The sequence below is a fragment of the Palaemon carinicauda genome, chromosome 26 (assembly GCF_036898095.1).
Source record: "Palaemon carinicauda isolate YSFRI2023 chromosome 26, ASM3689809v2, whole genome shotgun sequence".
Lineage (NCBI taxonomy): Eukaryota > Metazoa > Arthropoda > Malacostraca > Decapoda > Palaemonidae > Palaemon > Palaemon carinicauda.
In genome coordinates, this window is record NC_090750.1 from 38,351,447 (window position 1) to 38,370,562 (window position 19,116).

General features: G+C 43.3%; 1 protein-coding gene across 2 annotated transcripts in view; it reads right to left on the reverse strand.

The window, feature by feature from the left end:
- mute (muscle wasted) overlaps positions 1 to 19,116 on the reverse strand; it is a 421,459-nt gene that overhangs the window by 382,020 nt on the left and 20,323 nt on the right. The window lies entirely within an intron of this gene.

Consider the following 19,116-nt stretch of genomic DNA (forward strand, 5'->3'; position numbering starts at 1 on the left):
CTATTGTGTATAACAGGCTACAATTGTCTCAAGAGTCTAGTTACACACAACACTGTGGTGGTTAAAGACTTGCAAGGTGGCTTAGGCAGGACCTTTGGTAAATGACTCAGGTTTGTATAGCTAGGAAAAATACAAATTACTGTATATAAAGTTTGTAGTTTATTCCTATGCAAATACAAACTTCTGAGTCATTTAATGGGGAGTCTTCACTAGGTGGGAGGAAGTTTCCATGCTGTAGGAGGTCTGCCCTTTACCCATGGATACAGTTATTATAGTAATAGCAAGAGATCTAAGTGAATTATTTGTGAACAGTGAGCTGTCTCGTACGAGGCAGGGCCTTCTCTTCAATTCCAAAGAGCTTTACCAGGGTAAAGTGAATTGTACATCACGTGACTTGTAATATTACTATATGCAATATATCATCAACATATCAGTCAACAAACAAAATATATTCTTACCTGCATTATGGAGATTTAAAGTGAGGGCTTCAAGTTCGATCAAAATCGCCATCCATAACTGATGCCTGGGATAAAAGCAGTTATTTTTTTCCAATGAGAGCTTAAATTATGCTACTGTATTTGTTGTGCAGCAACAATGGGTCTCATAAAAAAGGTGTCTAAAGACCTATGTATGAATCTTTGAGGTAGTGGTTCGTAAAAGTGGTTTGTCTATTCCAGACTCCTGCTTTTAGGACTTGAGCTACCAAATGGTTTTTGCAAAATGATTGGGGTTGCAGCAGGCCCACGTATATCATGTGCTCAAGGGGCCACTTTGAGACGCTTCCCCTGAGGACTTACAGGCTCTTATGATAATTTCTCTCAACCAAAAAGAGATGGTGTTTCTGGAAACCTTTTTGGAGCAGCCAGTGTTCACAAATAAATTAAGACATTCTGGGTCTGAAATACTGCGTCCTTTTTAGATATTTACGTACTGCTCTTACAGGACATAGTAACGTCAACCGGGTCATCAGTTACCTCTTTGAGAGACAAGATCATGAAAGAGTCAAATTTGATATCACCATCAAATGAATTTTGGGCTTTGGCCACAAATTCTGGAACAAAAGACAAATATAGTTCTCTTCACCCTCAAGAATGTGACACAAGGTGGGATATACAATGCAGTTCCCTCACTCTCTAGGCTGAAGCTAAGGCAAGGAGGAAAACTGTCTTAACGGTATGATCTCTGTCTAAGGCTGTATGCATAGGTTCATACGGGGCTTTCTTCAAGGCTTGTAGGACTTTAGTCAAGATTACTCTAAACTTTCAATCAGGACTGAGAGTTCCCAGGATTCGGAGAGATCCAGACCTTTAGTTTGAATACTTGGCTCAAGGCTGAGCAGTAGCCTTTTACCTCAGTGACTGAAAGGCTCTTCTTGTTACTCAGAAATACTAAAAAGTCTGCAATCAGGGAAATAGTGGCTTTGACTGGAGCAATATTCCCCCTACGACATCAAACATAGATTATTTACCACTTTGCCTGGTAAACTGCAGCACAAGACTTTCGGGGGTATCAAGAGAGCTGCTTCGCAGGTGGTTTTGAAAAGCCTTTCTTTTGGAGGTGACGCTAGATAGTCTCCAGCCGTGAAGGGATAGGCAATGTACTATGTCGTGGAATTTTCTTATGTGAGGTTGGCTTAGCAGGTTTGGCCATTCGGGAAGTGCTCTTGGTATTTCCATGAGAAGTTCCAGCAGATCTGAATACTACTCCACTTCTGGCCACTTTGAGGCCACTACCATTACATCAAATCCCTTGGATGTTCTGATTCTGTTCAGTGTCTGACAAATCAGACAGAACAGCGCAAAGGTGTAGAAGTCTAAACTGTCCCATGGGTGTTAAAATGCGTCTTCCACCACTGCAGCTTGGCATGGGACTGGAGAGTAATGCACTAGGAGTTTGTGATTCAAGTGGTTGGTGAACATGTCCTCACAAGTCTCTTTGCCACTAGAGGAAGCCAAGACCATTCTGAACCAACAGTTGTCTCTTGACGGAGCAGCAGGCCTGCAGAGACGTTTCTCTTCCCGTGGATAAACCTCGCCAAGAGAGAAATCACCTCTATGACTACTATGTCTATTTGAGAATCTCTACTGCTAGGTTGCATAGCAGGAGAGAGGCTACGCCTCCTTTTTGGAGATGTAGGTCACTACCATGGAGTTGTTGCTGACCTGTCAGAGTCTTCCCAAAGTGAAGTTGTGCCGCTTTCATTTCCAGGAAGTTTATATGGAAGCTCTTGTCTTCCTCTCACCATAGGCCCAAGATCTGTTCCTTTCCCATATGGATGCCCCATTTGTGAACAGCATGAACTGTGGGGATTACAGGTGCCTGAACATGCAGACAGAACCGGATCACTATGCCTCCCAAACATCGCCGACGTAACCTGCTACTTGTACAAAGCAAAGTTTTTCTCCATGCTTGACCTCTTGAAGGGGTATTATCAGGTTCCCATGAACCCAGAAGACATCCCCAAGACCACCATCATCACCCCCTTCAGTACATACACCTTCAATTACTCATGTTTTGGCCTCTGTAATGCTGGGGGCACTTTTCAATGGCTCATGGACAGCCTCTTAGAGGACCTCCCCTTCCTGTGTAAGTTATGTCGACGACATAATTGTTCTCTTCCTCCAAAGAAAAACACCTCCGTCATCAACGCATCATGCCCGACCACCTACAATAGAACAGACTTGTAGTCCAGTACGACAAGTGTACCTTTGGTGCCAACGAAGTATCATTCTTACGGCACTACATCACTCCTGAAGGAGTCCGCCCCCTCCCTGAGAAGGTAGCACCCATTCAGAACTTCCCCACGCCTTCAACCGTCAAAGCACTGTAAGAATTCTTGGGCATGATTATATATTATCACAGGTTCCTGCCAGCAATCGCCGCCACTCTTGCCCCCCTCTACGGGCCCCTCAAGGGCAAGCCAAGAGACATGAAGTGGGGTCCAATTCAAGAAGCAGTTTTCTGCAACGCAAAGAATGCCCTATCAACTGCTGCTCCTCTCACTTTTCCTGAGCCACATGCACTTTTCCTTCTCTCCACCAATGCCAGCAATGTTGCTATTGGGGCAATCCTCGAGCAGGTGGTCAACGCCTCGCCCCGCCCATTGACCTTCTTCAGTAGAAAACGGTCGAAGGTGGAATCCGGCTACTCTACCTTTAAGCGTGAATTGCTGGTGGTGCACTTAGCTAGCCGTTACTTTCATCACTTATTGGAAGGTAAGCCCTTCATTATTCGGACCATATGCCTCTGATGCACGCCTTCACTCGATAATCCGACGCTTGGTCCAGCCGTTAACGCTGTTATCTCTCCGCTATGGCTGAATACAATCGTACCGTTCAGCACATCCTTAGAAAAATGTTATTTTTATTAATAAAATAAATTTTTGAATATACTTACCCGGTGATCATATAAGCTGCAACTCTGTTGCTCGACAGAAAAACCTACGGTCAAAATACGCCAGCGATCGCTATGCAGGTGGGGGTGTACATCAAAAGCGCCATCTGTCGAGCAGGTACTTAGTACTCCAAGTAAACAAAGAACCAATTTTCTCCTCGGTCCACTGGGTCTCTATTGGGGAGGAAGGGAGGGTCCTTTAATATATGATCACCGGGTAAGTATATTCAAAAATTTATTTTATTAATAAAAATAACATTTTTCAATATTAAACTTAGCCAGTGATCATATAAGCTGATTCACACCCAGGGGGGTGGGTAGAGACCAGCATTACATGTTTACATTATTATGAGCTAAGTATTTTGTATTTCATTTTAGCAGTTATTCAAAATAACAAACATAAAATAAATAAGTACCTGGTAAGGAAGTCGACTTGAACAATTACTCTGCCTTTTTAAGTACGACTTCCTTACGGAGCCTCGCGATCCTCTTAGGATGCTGAGCGACCCCTAGGATCTGAAGTATCAAGGGTTGCAACCCATAAAACAGGACCTCATCAAAACCTCTAATCTAGGCGCTTCTCAAGAAATGACTTTGACCACCCGCCAAATCAAGTAGGATGCGAAAGGCTTCTTAGCCTTCCGGACAACCCAAAAACAATAATAAAACATTTCAAGAGAAAGATTAAAAAGGTTATGGAATTAGGGAATTGTAGTGGTTGAGCCCTCACCCACTACTGCACTCGTTGCTACGAATGGTCCCAGAGTGTAGCAGTTCTCGTAAAGAGACTGGACATTCTTAAGATAAAAAGACGCGAACACTGATTTGCTTTTCCAATAGGTTGCGTCGATTATACTTTGCAGAGATCTATTTTGTTTAAAGGCCACGGAAGTTGCGACAGCTCTAACTTCGTGTGTCCTTACCTTCAGCAAAGCTTGGTCTTCCTCATTCAGATGGGAATGAGCTTCTCGTATTAACAGTCTGATAAAATAGGATAAAGCATTCTTTGACATAGGCAAAGATGGATTCTTAACTGAACACCATAAAGCTTCAGACGGGCCTCATAAAGGTTTTTAAATAGAACTTAAGAGCTCTTACAGGACATAAGACTCTTTCTAGTTCATTTCCAACCATACGATAAGTTTGGAATATCGAACGATATTGGTCAAGGCCGAGAAGGCAGCTCGTGTTTGGCTAGAAAACCAAGTTGTAGAACATGTAGCCGTTTCGGATGAGAATCCGATGTTCTTGCTGAAGGCATGAATCTCACTGACTCTTTTAGCTGTGGCTAAGCCTATCAGGAAAAGAGTCTTTAAGGTGAGATCTTTCAGGGAGGCTGATTGTAGCGGTTCGAACCTGTCTGACATAAGGAATCTTAGTACCACGTCTAAATTCCAACCAGGTGTAACCAAACGACGCTCCTTCGTGGTCTCAAAAGACTTAAGGAGGTCCTGTAGATCTTTATTGTTGGAAAGATCTAAGCCTCTCTGACGGAAGACTGATGCCAACATGCTTCTGTAACCCTTGATAGTGGGAGCTGAAAGAGATCGTTCTTTCCTCAGATATAAGAGAAAGTCAGCTATTTGAGTTACAGAGGTACTGGTCGAGGATACGGATACTGACTTGCACCAGTTTCGGAAGATTTCCCACTTCGATTGGTAGACTCTAAGGGTGGATGTTCTCCTTGCTCTAGCAATCGCTCTGGCTGCCTCCTTCGAAAAGCCTCTAGCTCTCGAGAGTCTTTCGATAGTCTGAAGGCAGTCAGACGAAGAGCGTGGAGGCCTTGGTGTACCTTCTTTACGCGTGGCTGACGTAGAAGGTCCACCCTTAGGGGAAGTGTTCTGGGAACGTCTACTAGCCATCGAAGTACCTCGGTGAGCCATTCTCTCGCGGGCCAGAGGGAAGCAACTAGCGTCAACCTTGTCCCTTCGTGAGAGGCGAACTTCTGCAGTACCTTGTTGACAATCTTGAACGGAGGGAATGCATATAGATCTAGATGTGACCAATCTAGTAGAAAGGCATCTATATGAACTGCTGCTGGGTCCGGGATTGGTGAGCAAAATATTGGGAGCCTCTTGGTCATCAAGGTTGCGAAGAGATCTATGGTTGGCTGGCCCCAGGTGGCCCAAAGTCTTTTGCATACATCCTTGTGGAGGGTCCATTCTGTTGGAATTATTTGTCCCTTCCGACTGAGACAATCTGCCATGACATTCAAGTTGCCTTGGATGAACCTCGTTACTAGTGATATGTCTAGACCTTTTGACCAGGTGAGGAGGTCCCTTGCGATCTCGTACAATGTCAGAGAGTAGGTCCCTCCTTGCTTGGAGATGTACGCCAAAGCCGTGGTGTTGTCCGAGTTCACCTCCACCACTTTGCCTTGAAGGAGAGACCTGAAGCTTTTCCAGGTCAGACGTACTGCCAGTAGCTCCTTGCAGTTGAAATGCATTGTCCTTTGACTCGAGTTCCATAATCCTGAGCATTCCCTACCGTCTAATGTCGCACCCCAGCCTATGTCCGATGCGTCCGAGAAGAGAACGTGGTTGGGAGTCTGAACAGTCAGGGGAAGACCCTCTCTAAGGTTGATATAGTCCTTTCACCAAGTCAGACAAGACTTTATCTTTCCGGAAACCGGGATCGAGACCACTTCTAGCGTCTTGTCCTTTTTCCAGTGAAAAGCTAGATGGTATAGAAGAGGACGGAGGTGTAGTCTTCCTAGTGACACAAATTGATCCACGGATGACAGTGTCCCTACCAGACTCATCCACAGCCTGACTGGGCAGCGTTCCTTCTTCAGCATCTTCTGGATGGATAGCAGGGCTGGGGGCTGATCGTCTTGTTCAGCAACGTCCTCATTAGAGGGTTCCTCATCCGAAACTGATGGGGAAACAGCAACGGAGTGGGCAACGTCTGACTCGCTGAATCCGGTCGCACTGGTGGATGCGTGACGGAGCCGGACGCAATATCATGGCACTGCTGCACAGTCTGTGAACTGTCAACAACCATGGGTGCGCGAGGAAGTACAGCGTCAACCCGAAACTGTCTAGACTGTCTGGGTTGTGCAGTCAACACCCTACCGGGTTGCTGAGGTTGACGCACTGCGTCACAACAAGTTACCTCTGCTGGTTGTTGAACGTCCTGAACGTCAACAACCACCTCCGAGCGTCGCTTAACGTCAACGTGCGACTGGCAACCCACACTGGGTCGCATCGGTGGAGGAACCACCTCAACTGGCAGACGCGAGTAGGTTACCTCAGCGTCAACAGGGCGCACAACCGACCGGTTGGAAGGTTGTTGGCCAGAAGGAGGAACCACCTCAACTGGCAGACGCGAGTAGGTTACCTCAGCGTCAACAGGGCGCACAACCAACCGGTTGGAAGGTTGTTGGCCAGAAGGTTCTTCTCCGCATTTAAGTCCTCTATCAAGGACGCAAGCTTGGACTGCATGTCTTGCAGCAAAGCCCATTTAGGGTCTACGGGAGCAGGTGTGGCAACAGACGGGGTTAGCGACTGAGGCGGAACCATTTACCATCCCTGAAAGCCTTGTTATGTGTGACATAATAGTACAGCAAAACTTCAAAGGCTCGACAAAAGTAGAGAAGTTGACCTGTAAACAACTTGGAGCGTCTCCTGGCTAGGCGCCAGGGCGAGTCTACCAGAATTGAGAAGTCTATCTGGGCAGAGGCATGAACTCCTAAGCCGAGAACTTCTCTCGTGTCCTATCAGACTCTCGCTCTATAAGCCAGTTTAAAAGAAGGGAAATCAAAGGCTGTATCCCTAAAACTCCTCCTGGTGCAAAAACCAGTCGCCTAGCCAACGTAACGCTCTCTAGGAGAGCGAGAGAGCACTAGCTTAAAAACAACGGCTTCGTAGTAGCTAGGCCTAGTGTAAGTTCTGACGTTAGGCGAACGAGGAGCAGCAGTTACAAGATCCGGACGAAGATCCTTAAAAAATCATCATGATTTAATTAAAGTCCATAGGAGGCTAAGCAGCTTAAGGCTCCTCTCCAAATGACAGAGTCCTCAAGGGAATATCAGTAGGAGGGAGAACAGCACTTTCTCATCTACAGGAACCTTGTCCGATAAAAGCTAGGTTATCTCAGTGAGTCTCTCACTGGTGCATTAGTAGCAGACCAGAAGGCAACGTCATGTAACTGCTTGACAGTCTGTGAACTGTCAACAACTGAACTGTCAACCACAACAGGTGCGTGAGGACATACAGCACTGGTGCATTAGTAGCAGACCAGAAGGCAACGTCATGTAACTGCTTGACAGTCTGTGAACTGTCAACAACTGAACTGTCAACCACAACAGGTGCGTGAGGACATACAGTGTTCACTCGAGACTGCTTTGACTGTCTATACTGAGCAGTCAAAACAACTCTAGAATGCGGAGGTTGACGCACCGCGTCAAAACAAAACAACTTAGACTGTTGTTGTACCTCTCGAACGTCAACGGAAGGTTCCGTGCGTTACTGAACGTCAACATGCGGCTGGCAGGGTACACTGGAACGCATGGGTGGCGGGACTCTCTCAGCTGGAGTGCGGCAGAAGGTTGCCTCAGCGTCCACAGGACGCACAACCGTGGTTGGTTGTAGGCTAGAGGTTGGTGCAGTGTCAACCTTCTCCGCACTAAAGTCCCGCATCAATGACGTTAACTGAGACTGCATGGTCTGCAGCAAAGACCACTTAGGGTCTACAGGAGCAGGTGCGGCAACAGACGGTGTGACTGCCTGATGCGGTACCGCTTTGCCTCTCTTAGGAGGTGAGCAGTCGTCGGAAGACTGCAGCGAGTCCGAACTGACCCAGTGGCTACAACTGGGCCGTTGGACTTGCGCGGAAGGGACCGACTTGCGCTTAATAAGCTGCGAGACCTTGGTCCATAGTTTCTTACGAGAAACCTCTTCCGCAGACGAGAAATAAATGGGCTCTCTCGTCTTTGTGTGGGTGGGGCGATCTTGGGTAGATACGCCCGAAACCACGGAGGGAAACGTCTGTTCGTTGATCAAGGCCTGACGAACCCATAAGTCGTTCGACATTACTTCTCCCCTGGGCTTGGGAGCTTGCAAGAGGTCCCGGACTAGGTGAACGACAGGCACGAACAGACGAACCCTCAGACGCAACACTGTAACACTTTGCGCATATCACTTAATCACTTCGATTTTCTGTTTTGCACTTATTTCACTGAAATCGAAACTTTTACTGATTTCTACCTGAAACACGCAATTCTACCCTTCATTAAAAGGTAGTAATTGGGAAAACAGTCGTATAATGCAGCTCATTAATACTAGCAAAAACAGAAAACATATATAAAGATAAAGAATTCAGTGGCTGGGAAAGAGACTAAACACTAGTTCAAATAAACTACGTTTACAATCTCTCACCGCACATAGCCTGGGGACAAGAATAAAACCCTAGAAACGTTTTACCTTCTTCCCCGTACAGCGACTAGGGACGAGAGTAACACGAGAACAACGTTACCCGCTTGAACGGAACGTTTTTTTTCTCCTCTCTCTCCCTCCGTCTCTATCTCTCTCTCTCTTTCTCTCTTGATTTCGCACCTGAGAGAAGAGCCCAATTATATATCGTCAAAAAAACATGTTATTTGGCTAAAGGAAAAAACTGAAAGGTTTTCCAAATAAAAAGTTCCTTTAATTTAGAATTTAAACCATTTAAGCTAAGAAAGAATGAACGAAACGTCAGAATCGATTTACTCTTACTGCAAAGTGAAACCGTGATACACTCTCTCTCTATCGTAACGATAGAGCGCATGTTGAACGTCCTGAACGTCATCAACTGCGTAGTCTAAAAAACTAAACGTTAGTTCATCTTTGAAAACAGTACGAAGACTATCAAAGAAATTCTTTCATAAAACATTAAATTTAAAAAGTTTTAAATTCTTTAAAGGCTAAATACGATATAACGGGCTCAACGTTGATTAACTTCGGTTCCAAGTTAGGACCGCCTACTATCAGGAAAGGTCGCATATAAACAAAACATAAAAATTTATTTTTATATGTTTATAATAAATGGAAAGTTAATCGAAGAGGCCTAAAAAAGGCGGAGAGATATAAAATATATAGATCTATAATGTGTTAACCAAAATTACTAAAAACTAAACACACTTCCGTCTAAGGGAAGGGTCGGCCATTTAAAAGTGAAAGAGAGTCCATACTCTCTTTGTCACCATAATTAAATCTATCCAAAACGAGTTCAAGTTTTGAGATGAAGATAAAACCCCTGCATAGCGAAAGCTCAAAACTAGAATAGTGTACTTCACCAAATAGTTGTGAAAACAAATCCAGTTAGTAACAGCGTATTAGTAGGTCTTGCCGGTAGCCCGACAGAGAGAAAATTGGTTCTTTGTTTACTTGGAGTACTAAGTACCTGCTCGACAGATGGCGCTGTTGATGTACACCCCCACCTGCATAGCGATCGCTGGCGTATTTTGACCGTAGGTTTTTCTGTCGAGCAACAGAGTTGCAGCTTATATGATCACCGGCTAAGTTTAATATTGAAAAATGAATCTCGTTGCTGATGCCGTCAAGAAACACATTGGCCGCCATTCACCTGGGATTGGATTACAATGCCTTAGCAGAAGCCCAAAAAAAAGATCCAGAGTACCAAGCATGTAGGACATTCTGAACATCCCTTCATTGGGAGGACATCCCTCTCGACGACTTCAATGCCACCCTCCTCTGTGACATCAGTACTGGTAGACCTAAACCGTGGATACCTTCTCCCATGCGCTGACAAGTGTTTGATTTCATTCATGGCCTTTCACATCCCTCGTGCCGTTATACTACACAGCTACTGAAGATAAAGTTCATTTGACATGGCATTACTAAGGATGCTAAGGATTAAGTCTGCTACTATATTTCATGCTAAACCTCAAATGTATATCGACACACGGATTCAGGAGTGGACACCTTTCATCAACCTCAGCAGCACTTTGCCCATATTCACATCGATGTTGTAGGTCTCTTATCCACATCACAAGGACATTGTTATCTGTTTACCGTCACCGATTGCTCCACTCGTTTGCCTGAAGCCATTCCTATGGAAACAGCAAAGTCCGCCTAGTGTAAATCTGCCTTACTCTCTCGATGGATAGCAAGATTTGGTATCCCTGAGTATATTACTACCAACAAGGGTACCACTTTAACCTCTCAACTTAGGACATCATTAGCAAATCTCCTGGGTATCACCCTTCATCAGACAACTGCATACAACCCTGCTGCTAACGGTACGGTTGAACATTTTCACCGTACCATCAATGCAGCTTTGATATCCTGCTGCAAGGACTCCAACTGGTTTACTTAGCTTCCCTGGGTCCTCCTGGGATTAAGGACCACTCTTAAAGATGCCCTGGATGTCTCTATACCTGAAATGGTGTATGGCGACCCATTGGTCGTCCCTGCTGAATTTTTTCCATCTGCAACCTCCTCCGACAATCTCCAGCGCCTATGTCACGTTATGTGAAAATTTACTCCATGCCGCCAGACTTACAAGCCCCCAGCGAAGAAACACATACCGACACATCTGCACTCATCAACAAACACGTTTTCCAGCGCATCGACACTAGAAAGCCACCGTTAATGCCCCTTACACGTGTCTTTTCCTCGTGATCCATCATACTCTAAAAGTATCCCTCCTCAACATACAAGGGAAAGAAGACTGGGTCTCTATTGATCGCCTAAAACCTTCATATCTCCTCCCAAAAGACCCGCCTACAGTATGCCTCTCAGGAGCAGGCCGCCCTATTTCACATGTATGTCTTTTTTAGGGGGGAAGCCATGTACTGCACATGTATCACACAAGCTCATACATTGTAACGGTAATTCTTATTTTTGATATGTTGTCGTTATCGCTTCCCCTCTCCCTGATAACTTGTTCATTCCTGTATTTTCCTGCACCATTGTGTTTGAATTTTTGTGCCGTTCCTAACAAGAATAGGTTGTGTAAATACTTAAGCTCCGACCAAATGAATTTCAGTTGCATTCACAAGTCTCTCAGTTACAACCTAACAGCTCACCGGCACAGTACTTTCTCAAGGCAGGATGGATAGGAACCTTAAAGTAAGCATCTTTCAGGTCTATGGTCAGAAGGCACTCATTCTTTCTAATGGCCTGGAGAACGGAGGATGGAGTCTCCATATTGAACCTTGTCTGGAAAATGGCGAGGTTCAAGAGAGAGAGGTCTATGACAGGTCTCCAATCTCCTGTCTGCTTCTCTACCAGGAATAGAATGCTGAGGAAGACTGGTGAGTCATCAAAAGACTTCCTCTACACTACTGCTTCTTTGCTTAGCAACTTGGAGACTTCCTCTGCTAGGAGTAAGTCTTTTGACAATCCTTTCATATACTATGGTAGTGCTTTGTAGGCATCCCCCCATTGATGGAAGCTGGGGGACAAGCCCTCCCTGGTGAGAACTTCTGCCTCCACATCCTCTTTGGCCAGAGGCATGGCCTTTTTGACAAAAGTTAGGCCTGGGATTCTGTGTCCTAAGCTGTTGTCCATCTGTGGGAGGGAGAAGGCATCTCTGTTGAGGGGGTTGTCTAAAGGACAAGTTATTTGTCAGTATCTACGGAGTGGGCAACCTTGGTGCCGCTGCTCTGTTGACTACTGGGCTCAGTTCTAGTCTCTTTAACTTCTCGATCGCTTTAGTCCCATCCAAGGACAGAAAGAGAGAAGGAGAGTCTATAAGGTCACAGTTCCCAAGGACTGTAGAATCTCTAGAGGACAGCTGTCTAGAGCACCTCACTAAGAAAGCAGTCTAGAAATCGTGGCTGGCAAATTCGACCGAAAGTGAAGGTACCAAGTTGGCCAAATCTGGATCAATAGAAAGAGAGCTCTGAAAAGCACAATAGTTAACATAAAGATGTCACTGGTGCTGAAGAGGTAATGGCGTAAGTTTCAATTACTTATTCGCTTTCAATGAGTTTTCCGCAACGGAGACTTGGGAGTTCAAAAACTCAAGAGTATCCTTCGTTTGGTTGGAAAGGGCCACGTCAAACATAAGTTTTGGATTCTGAGACAGCGGGAAGATATCGTCGATGCCGCATCATCTAGCAACAGTCTGTGCTCAGGGAGGCTCATCCAAACCTCTTAAGTGACAAATTAGGCTCATGATCTTGATTGGGAAATAGAGGAAAGTCTCTCCAAAACTCATTTTACAAGATAAGAGAGAGTTCTCAGAGCTTGGTATAACACTTTCTGATATTGTAGTGTATATTATACCTCTCGTTGTGAAAGCTTCTGCCTACGAATTTTTCATGCTGTGAAACAAGATGGGAAGCTTTTTTCGATTCATATTATGAAAAATGTTTAATGCTAAGAAACGAGGTACGGTAAGAGATTCGCCTGACTACCGAGAATAATTTTAAAATTCGCATAAATCATGGGGAGCAGACCGCAAAACTCTTTTATAGTTATACAAGTCGTTAATTTTTTTAAAAATTGGTTATGGATATGAAATACACTCCTCAGCCACCCCAAGCTGACTAAAGATTTTAGATTCTATACACCATGCTGGTATCAGATTGTCGACAGGAGCCTTTAGAACCTCGCCTATCCCAAGCCTCCTTGTTGACACTGGAGAATTATCTTTAGACCTTTACCGGAAGTCTTCTATTGTTCGGTATTGGTTTCGGTTGCACAGACTCGCTAATTCTTAAGCCTCTCAGACTGCAAATCTTGTAAGGTATCACAGATATTTTGAGTTGCACTCAAAATCTCCTCAACCTTATGGTTTCCGGGTAAAAACATTAGTAGATAGTCTAGATACAGGTAGAATTAAAGTGCTCCTACGTAGGATATCATCAACCCCTCCATGGAAATTACTGGAGATATCTTTTTGTAAATATTTTATTGGTACAAAATAGAACATGACTAACTTAGAAGCCAGGTCGCTCTTTATGGAACATGTTGAAGAACATAGAAATTTGACTTTTATATATACTGATGGCTCCAAATCCGGTGCTGGCATTGGATTTGGAGTATATAGTAGTGCTTTTAATTATAGAGGTGCACTTCCTTTAGTATCCTTTATATTTACTGCCGAACTATATGGCATACTAACCGCTATTGAGAAAATGGCGATGAAAGACGAAGGTAATTTTACCCATTTTAGTGATGCAAGAAGTGTCCTACAAGCTTTAGAAATTTTTAATTCCAACAACCCTTTCATTTTAAAGATTTTAGAATGGCTTTATATTATTGGAGTGAGGGGTATAACAGTTTTATTTTGTTGGGTGCCAGCACAAGTAGGTATGTCTGGAAATGAGAAGGCAGATTTACTGGCAAAGAATGGTGCATCTGAGTTGCTACCCAGAAGGTATCTCATTCTATGTTTTAACCTAACATTAGTAAGTTGGTTTATGATAATTGGCAAATTGGCAACATCATTATTGAGATAGTTTGGTTCAAAATAAGATGAGAGAAATAATGAATGTTATATCTCATTACAGATATAACATGATGCCCCGAAAGTAGGAAACTATTCTTTGTCGTTTCCGCATTGGTCACACTCGGTTGACATACGTGTTTCTGCTAAAGGGCCTACACCAAGCGTATTGCGATGATTGTTTCATACCTTTAACAGTAAGGCATTTGTTGACCGAATGCCCCAATTATAGCAACTTAAGAAATAGATATCTCTTTGAGGCTTGAGGTGAGGATGGCAGGTTCATCCTTGCCAAGATTCTTGGACATGATGTGTCCTACTATGTGAGTGGCATTTTTAATTTATTTAAAAAGCAGGTCTTCTGAAAACTATTTAACTTTTATAATGACATCTTAACTTTTCTGGTTTTAATTGAATATTCTTTCATTTTTTACATATACAGTAATAAATGATATCAGCGTTAATGACCTTAGACGTCAGGATGACAGAAAACTTTAAATCAATCAATCAATCAAACCGTGGGGAGATGGCACAGTCTGTCTTTTACCGTTTTACTCCCTATTATTGGTGATCTAGGGGCCTACCCAAAGTCGTTAACAATCCTAATCAGGAAAATTGCCAGTAGAAAGGAAGACTCGGACTCCACTCAATCTGGACAGGCCTGCAGCACCAGTCCTAAGGAGTCAGGGAAGTCCTCACCCTGGGGGAGGGTGCTTCTTCCTAGAGAGGAATAGTACTGCTTTCCTTCTTCCTATTCAAGAGCCGCACCTGGCAGGCACCGAAAAGGGCCAGGAATTAAAACTTATTTCTAATCTCCCTATTTGGGGAACTAAGGATTGTCAGGATCTCCTATAAAAAGGCCTAGGGGAATCAACCAATCTCTTAGCTTTCATTTTGGAGTCTATGCTCTCCCCTCTTTGGGATCCCCTCAAAAAATTTGAGCAACGGTCCTCTGTCACTTCTAAGTAGGCAACACCTCTTGTAGACTCTGGATCTTAAGGTGGTTGCACTTACGAAAAAGGCTCCAGTGCTGGTTCGGTGCTCTCAACGGACGACCATAGACAACCTTGAGTAATGACAATCTGACAAATTCAGAGATAATTTGTATTTTTCCTAACGATACAAAACTTTGGCTATTTATTAGCGGCATTACTTTCGGGGAAGATGAAAGGACGAGCCACTAAAATTTAGCGTGGGTTGACTACCCATCCCGCTAGTTAGCGGGGAGGAAGGGGGGTAGTTTTTTTATACCTCCCACTCACACACCTGAGATTGAGCTCACTTTGCTTGGAGGTAAGACTTCAAGGGGGATAGGGTTGACAGGTAAGTTTGTATAAATATCTAAAGGATTGTATTGTTAGGAAAAATACAAATTATCACCGAATTTGTCATTTGTTCCATAACTTGAATACAAACCTATGCTATTTATTAGGGGTGACTCACCCATTAGGAGGGTGGATGTCCCTGTCAAACTGGCTACCCGGGGGCTCCTTGTTTTGAATACGTAGGTACAAAAAATAAGGAGTCCTTACACCTCGCTAAACCTTGCTATGCAAGGTCTGTGGCCTACACAAGCTGTGTGTTGAGATAGGCAGCGTGACTGTCAAGGTAAAAGTTATTTCAAGTCCTTGTAGGAAAAACTCTTGGACCAAGACTTTCCCAATACCAACTCACCAGGGTATGGGGAGGCAACAGTATTGACACAATACTAGGTACGCAAGGGAGCATGATTTATCCATAATGGTTGAGGTCAGCTTGTGCAGAGAACCTAGGCTGCTGCTTTCCCCATGAGAAGGGAGGATGAAGAAAAGAAAAAGAGCCAGTCATTCCTTTTTATTCACGCAGACTTCTCTGTCTGCATCTTTTCCCACATTATGTGAGGTCGATGTTTCTGGCCAGCGTCCTCCATTTACCTCTGTCCCACACTTCATCATATATATGCCCTAGCATTAATTCTAATCTCACAATTTCCACTGGCCATATCAGTTTTGGCTAATTTTACATGGCCGATAGCCTTTCCTGCCGCCAACCCTCCCCATTTACCTGGGCTTGGGACTGGCACCAAGTTGAGGGTTGGCGGCAGGAAAGGCTACCGGCCATGTAAAATTAGCCAAAACCAATATGGCCAGGGGAAATTGTGAGATTAGAGATTGATAATTATTACTAAGATCTGGGATTACTACACTATACAGTATAGACCTCCAATAATATGAAGATATTTTTCTAAAGTAATTCTTTTGCCAAAAAATTATTTTTTTCATTATGGTAAAAAAATAAACTAAAAATCAAGGGAAAAAAATTAAGAAAAAAAAAGAAAAAATAATTGGAAAAAGGGCTTCATTTCATTGTTTTAAAATGTATTTCTAAGTTATACACCAAATTTCAATGCTATATCTTCAAAACTATGGGAGACTATCGAATTTGAAGGTCAATAAGCATAGTTCTGAGATACTGGAGTTCAGTTTTTCTTCGTCTTGTTACAAAGACAATATTAATAAATCATGATTATTATGAATTCTATGTTATTTACCATAATTTAATCATAAATGAAGATCCTTTTGCTCAATATCGTGCTTCTTTTGGCTCCTGTGAAGCAAGGCGGCTGCTCCTCTATCAACAAAACACACACACACACACACACAAACACTCTCTCTCTCTCTCTCTCTCTCTCTCTCTCTCTCTCTCTCTCTCTCTCTCTCTCTCTCTCCTGAACTCTTAATAGAGCAAATTTTCTTCTTCCTTCTGTTAGCAAGATGTTGAAATTGTCTTTTCCTCTTTGAAATGATAAAATTCTTGCTGAAAACAAGAAAAACAAATGTAAAAATGAGTGAATGTCAGAGGTCAAACTCAGGCATGTAATCTCTCTCAGGTTTATGGTAAGACTGAAGGGCGAAGGGATATAGGGTATTTTACGATCATCTATGACTCGTGGAAGTTATACAGAGTCAATTATTCTCAATTTCTTTTACATTAAAATGTAATAATTATCAAAAATTACGATAACAAGAAATACACTAATGACATTTCTTGTACGGGACAATGTTTATGGTTTATCGAGTTACTTTTACTAATTACCCTGTAACTATGTAAGTACCTGTAAGAGGAATTTTGACAAAATATTTTGTATACCCATTCTCCATTGCCATACAAAGCTCAGAGAATTTTTTCAAGATTTTGTGTTTTTCTTCCTATACCCCCATATACAGTATTGGCATTCCGGCCAGCCCCCTTAACAAGAGAATAGTGGCCACTGAACAATTACAGTGCAGTAACCCTTTGGGTGAAGAAGAATTGTTAAGAAGTCTCAGTGTTGTCAGGTGTATGAGGACAGAGGAGAATGTGTAAAGAATATGTCAGAATATTCGCTGTGTGTAGGCAAAGGGAAAATGAACCTTAACCAGAGAGAAGGATCCAATGTAGTACCGTCTGGCCAGTCAAAAGACCCCATTACTCTCTGGCGGTAGTATCTCAACGGGTGGCTGGTGCCCAGACCAACCTACTACCAACCGCTTGAGTTCAGACCCAAAGACAATGTCATAAGAAGCTGAAGTTTATTAACCCTCAAGGCATTAAGTCCAAAGGCATAGCATAGTGTTGACAACGAGAACAAGTGTCCAAGATTTAAAGAAGAATATTTTAAAAATGTTATTTTGATTATAAAATATATTTTTGAATATACTTACCCGGTGAATATATAGCTGCAACTCTGTTGCTCGACAGACAACTCTACGGAAAAACTCGCCAGCGATCGCTACACAGGTTGCGGGTGTGCCTAACAGCGCCATCTGTCGACCAGATACCCAGCTCTCATGTAAACAAAGACTCAATTTTCTCCTCGTCCGACTGCGTCTCTATTGGGGAGGAAGGGAGGGTCATTTAATTTATATTCACCGGGTAAGTATATTCAAAAATTTATTTTATAATCAAAATAACTTTTTTCAATATTTAACTTAGCCGGTGAATATATAGCTGATTCACACCCAGGATGGTGGGTAGAGACCAGTAATATATGTTTACACTTTTATGAGCTAAGAGTTTTTTATTTAATTTTAGAAGTTATCAAAATAACAAAAACAAAATAAATAGGTACCTGGTAAGGAAGTCGACTTGAACAATTACTCTGCCTTTTAAGTACGTCTTCCTTACGGAGCCTCGCGATCCTCTTAGGATGCTGATCGACCACTAGGATCTGAAGTATCAAAGGTTGCAACCCATACAACAGGACCTCATCAAACCTCTAATCTAGGCGCTCTCAAGAAATGACTTTGACCACCCACCAAATCAACCAGGATGCGAAAGGCTTCTTAGCCTTCCGGACAACCCAAAAAACAACAATAAAAACATTTCAAGAGAAAGATTAAAAGGGTATGGAATTAGGGAATTGTAGTGGTTGAGCCCTCACCCACTACTGCACTCGCTGCTACGAATGGTCCCAGTGTGTAGCAGCCCTCGTAAAGAGACTGGACATCCTTTAGATAAAAAGACGCAAACACTGACTTGCTTCTCCAATAGGTTGCGTCCATTATACTTCGCAGAGATCTATTTTGCTTAAAGGCCACGGAAGTTGCGACAGCTCTAACTTCGTGTGTCCTCACCTTAAGCAATGCTTGGTCTTCCTCACTCAGATGTGAATGAGCTTCTCGTATTAACAGTCTGATAAAGTAGGATAAAGCATTCTTTGACATAGGCAAAGATGGTTTCTTAACTGAACACCATAAAGCTTCACATTGGCCTCGTAAAGGTTTAGTTCGCTTTAAATAGAACTTAAGAGCTCTCACAGGGCATAAGACTTTCTAGTTCATTGCCTACAATCTTCGATAGGCTGGGAATATGGAACGATTTAGGCCAAGGTCGAGAAGGCAGCTCATTTTTGGCTAGAAAACCAAGTTGTAGCGAACATGTAGCTTTTTCTGACGAAAATCCGATGTTCTTGCTGAAGGCATGAATCTCACTGACTCTTTTAGCTGTGGCTAAGTATACCAGGAAAAGTGTCTTTAAAGTGAGATCTTTCAGGGAGGCTGATTGTAGCGGCTCAAACCTGTCTGACATGAAGAATCTTAGTACCACGTCTAAATTCCAACCAGGTGTAACCAAACGACGCTCCTTAGTGGTCTCAAAAGACTTAAGGAGGTCCTGAAGATCTTTATTGTTGGAAAGATCTAAGCCTCTATGCCGGAAGACCGATGCCAACATGCTTCTGTAGCCCTTGATAGTGGGAGCTGAAAGGGATCGTCCTTTTCTCAGGTATAAGAGAAAAACAGCTATTTGAGCTACAGAGGTACTGGTCGAGGATACATAAACTGACTTGCACCAGTATCGGAAGAC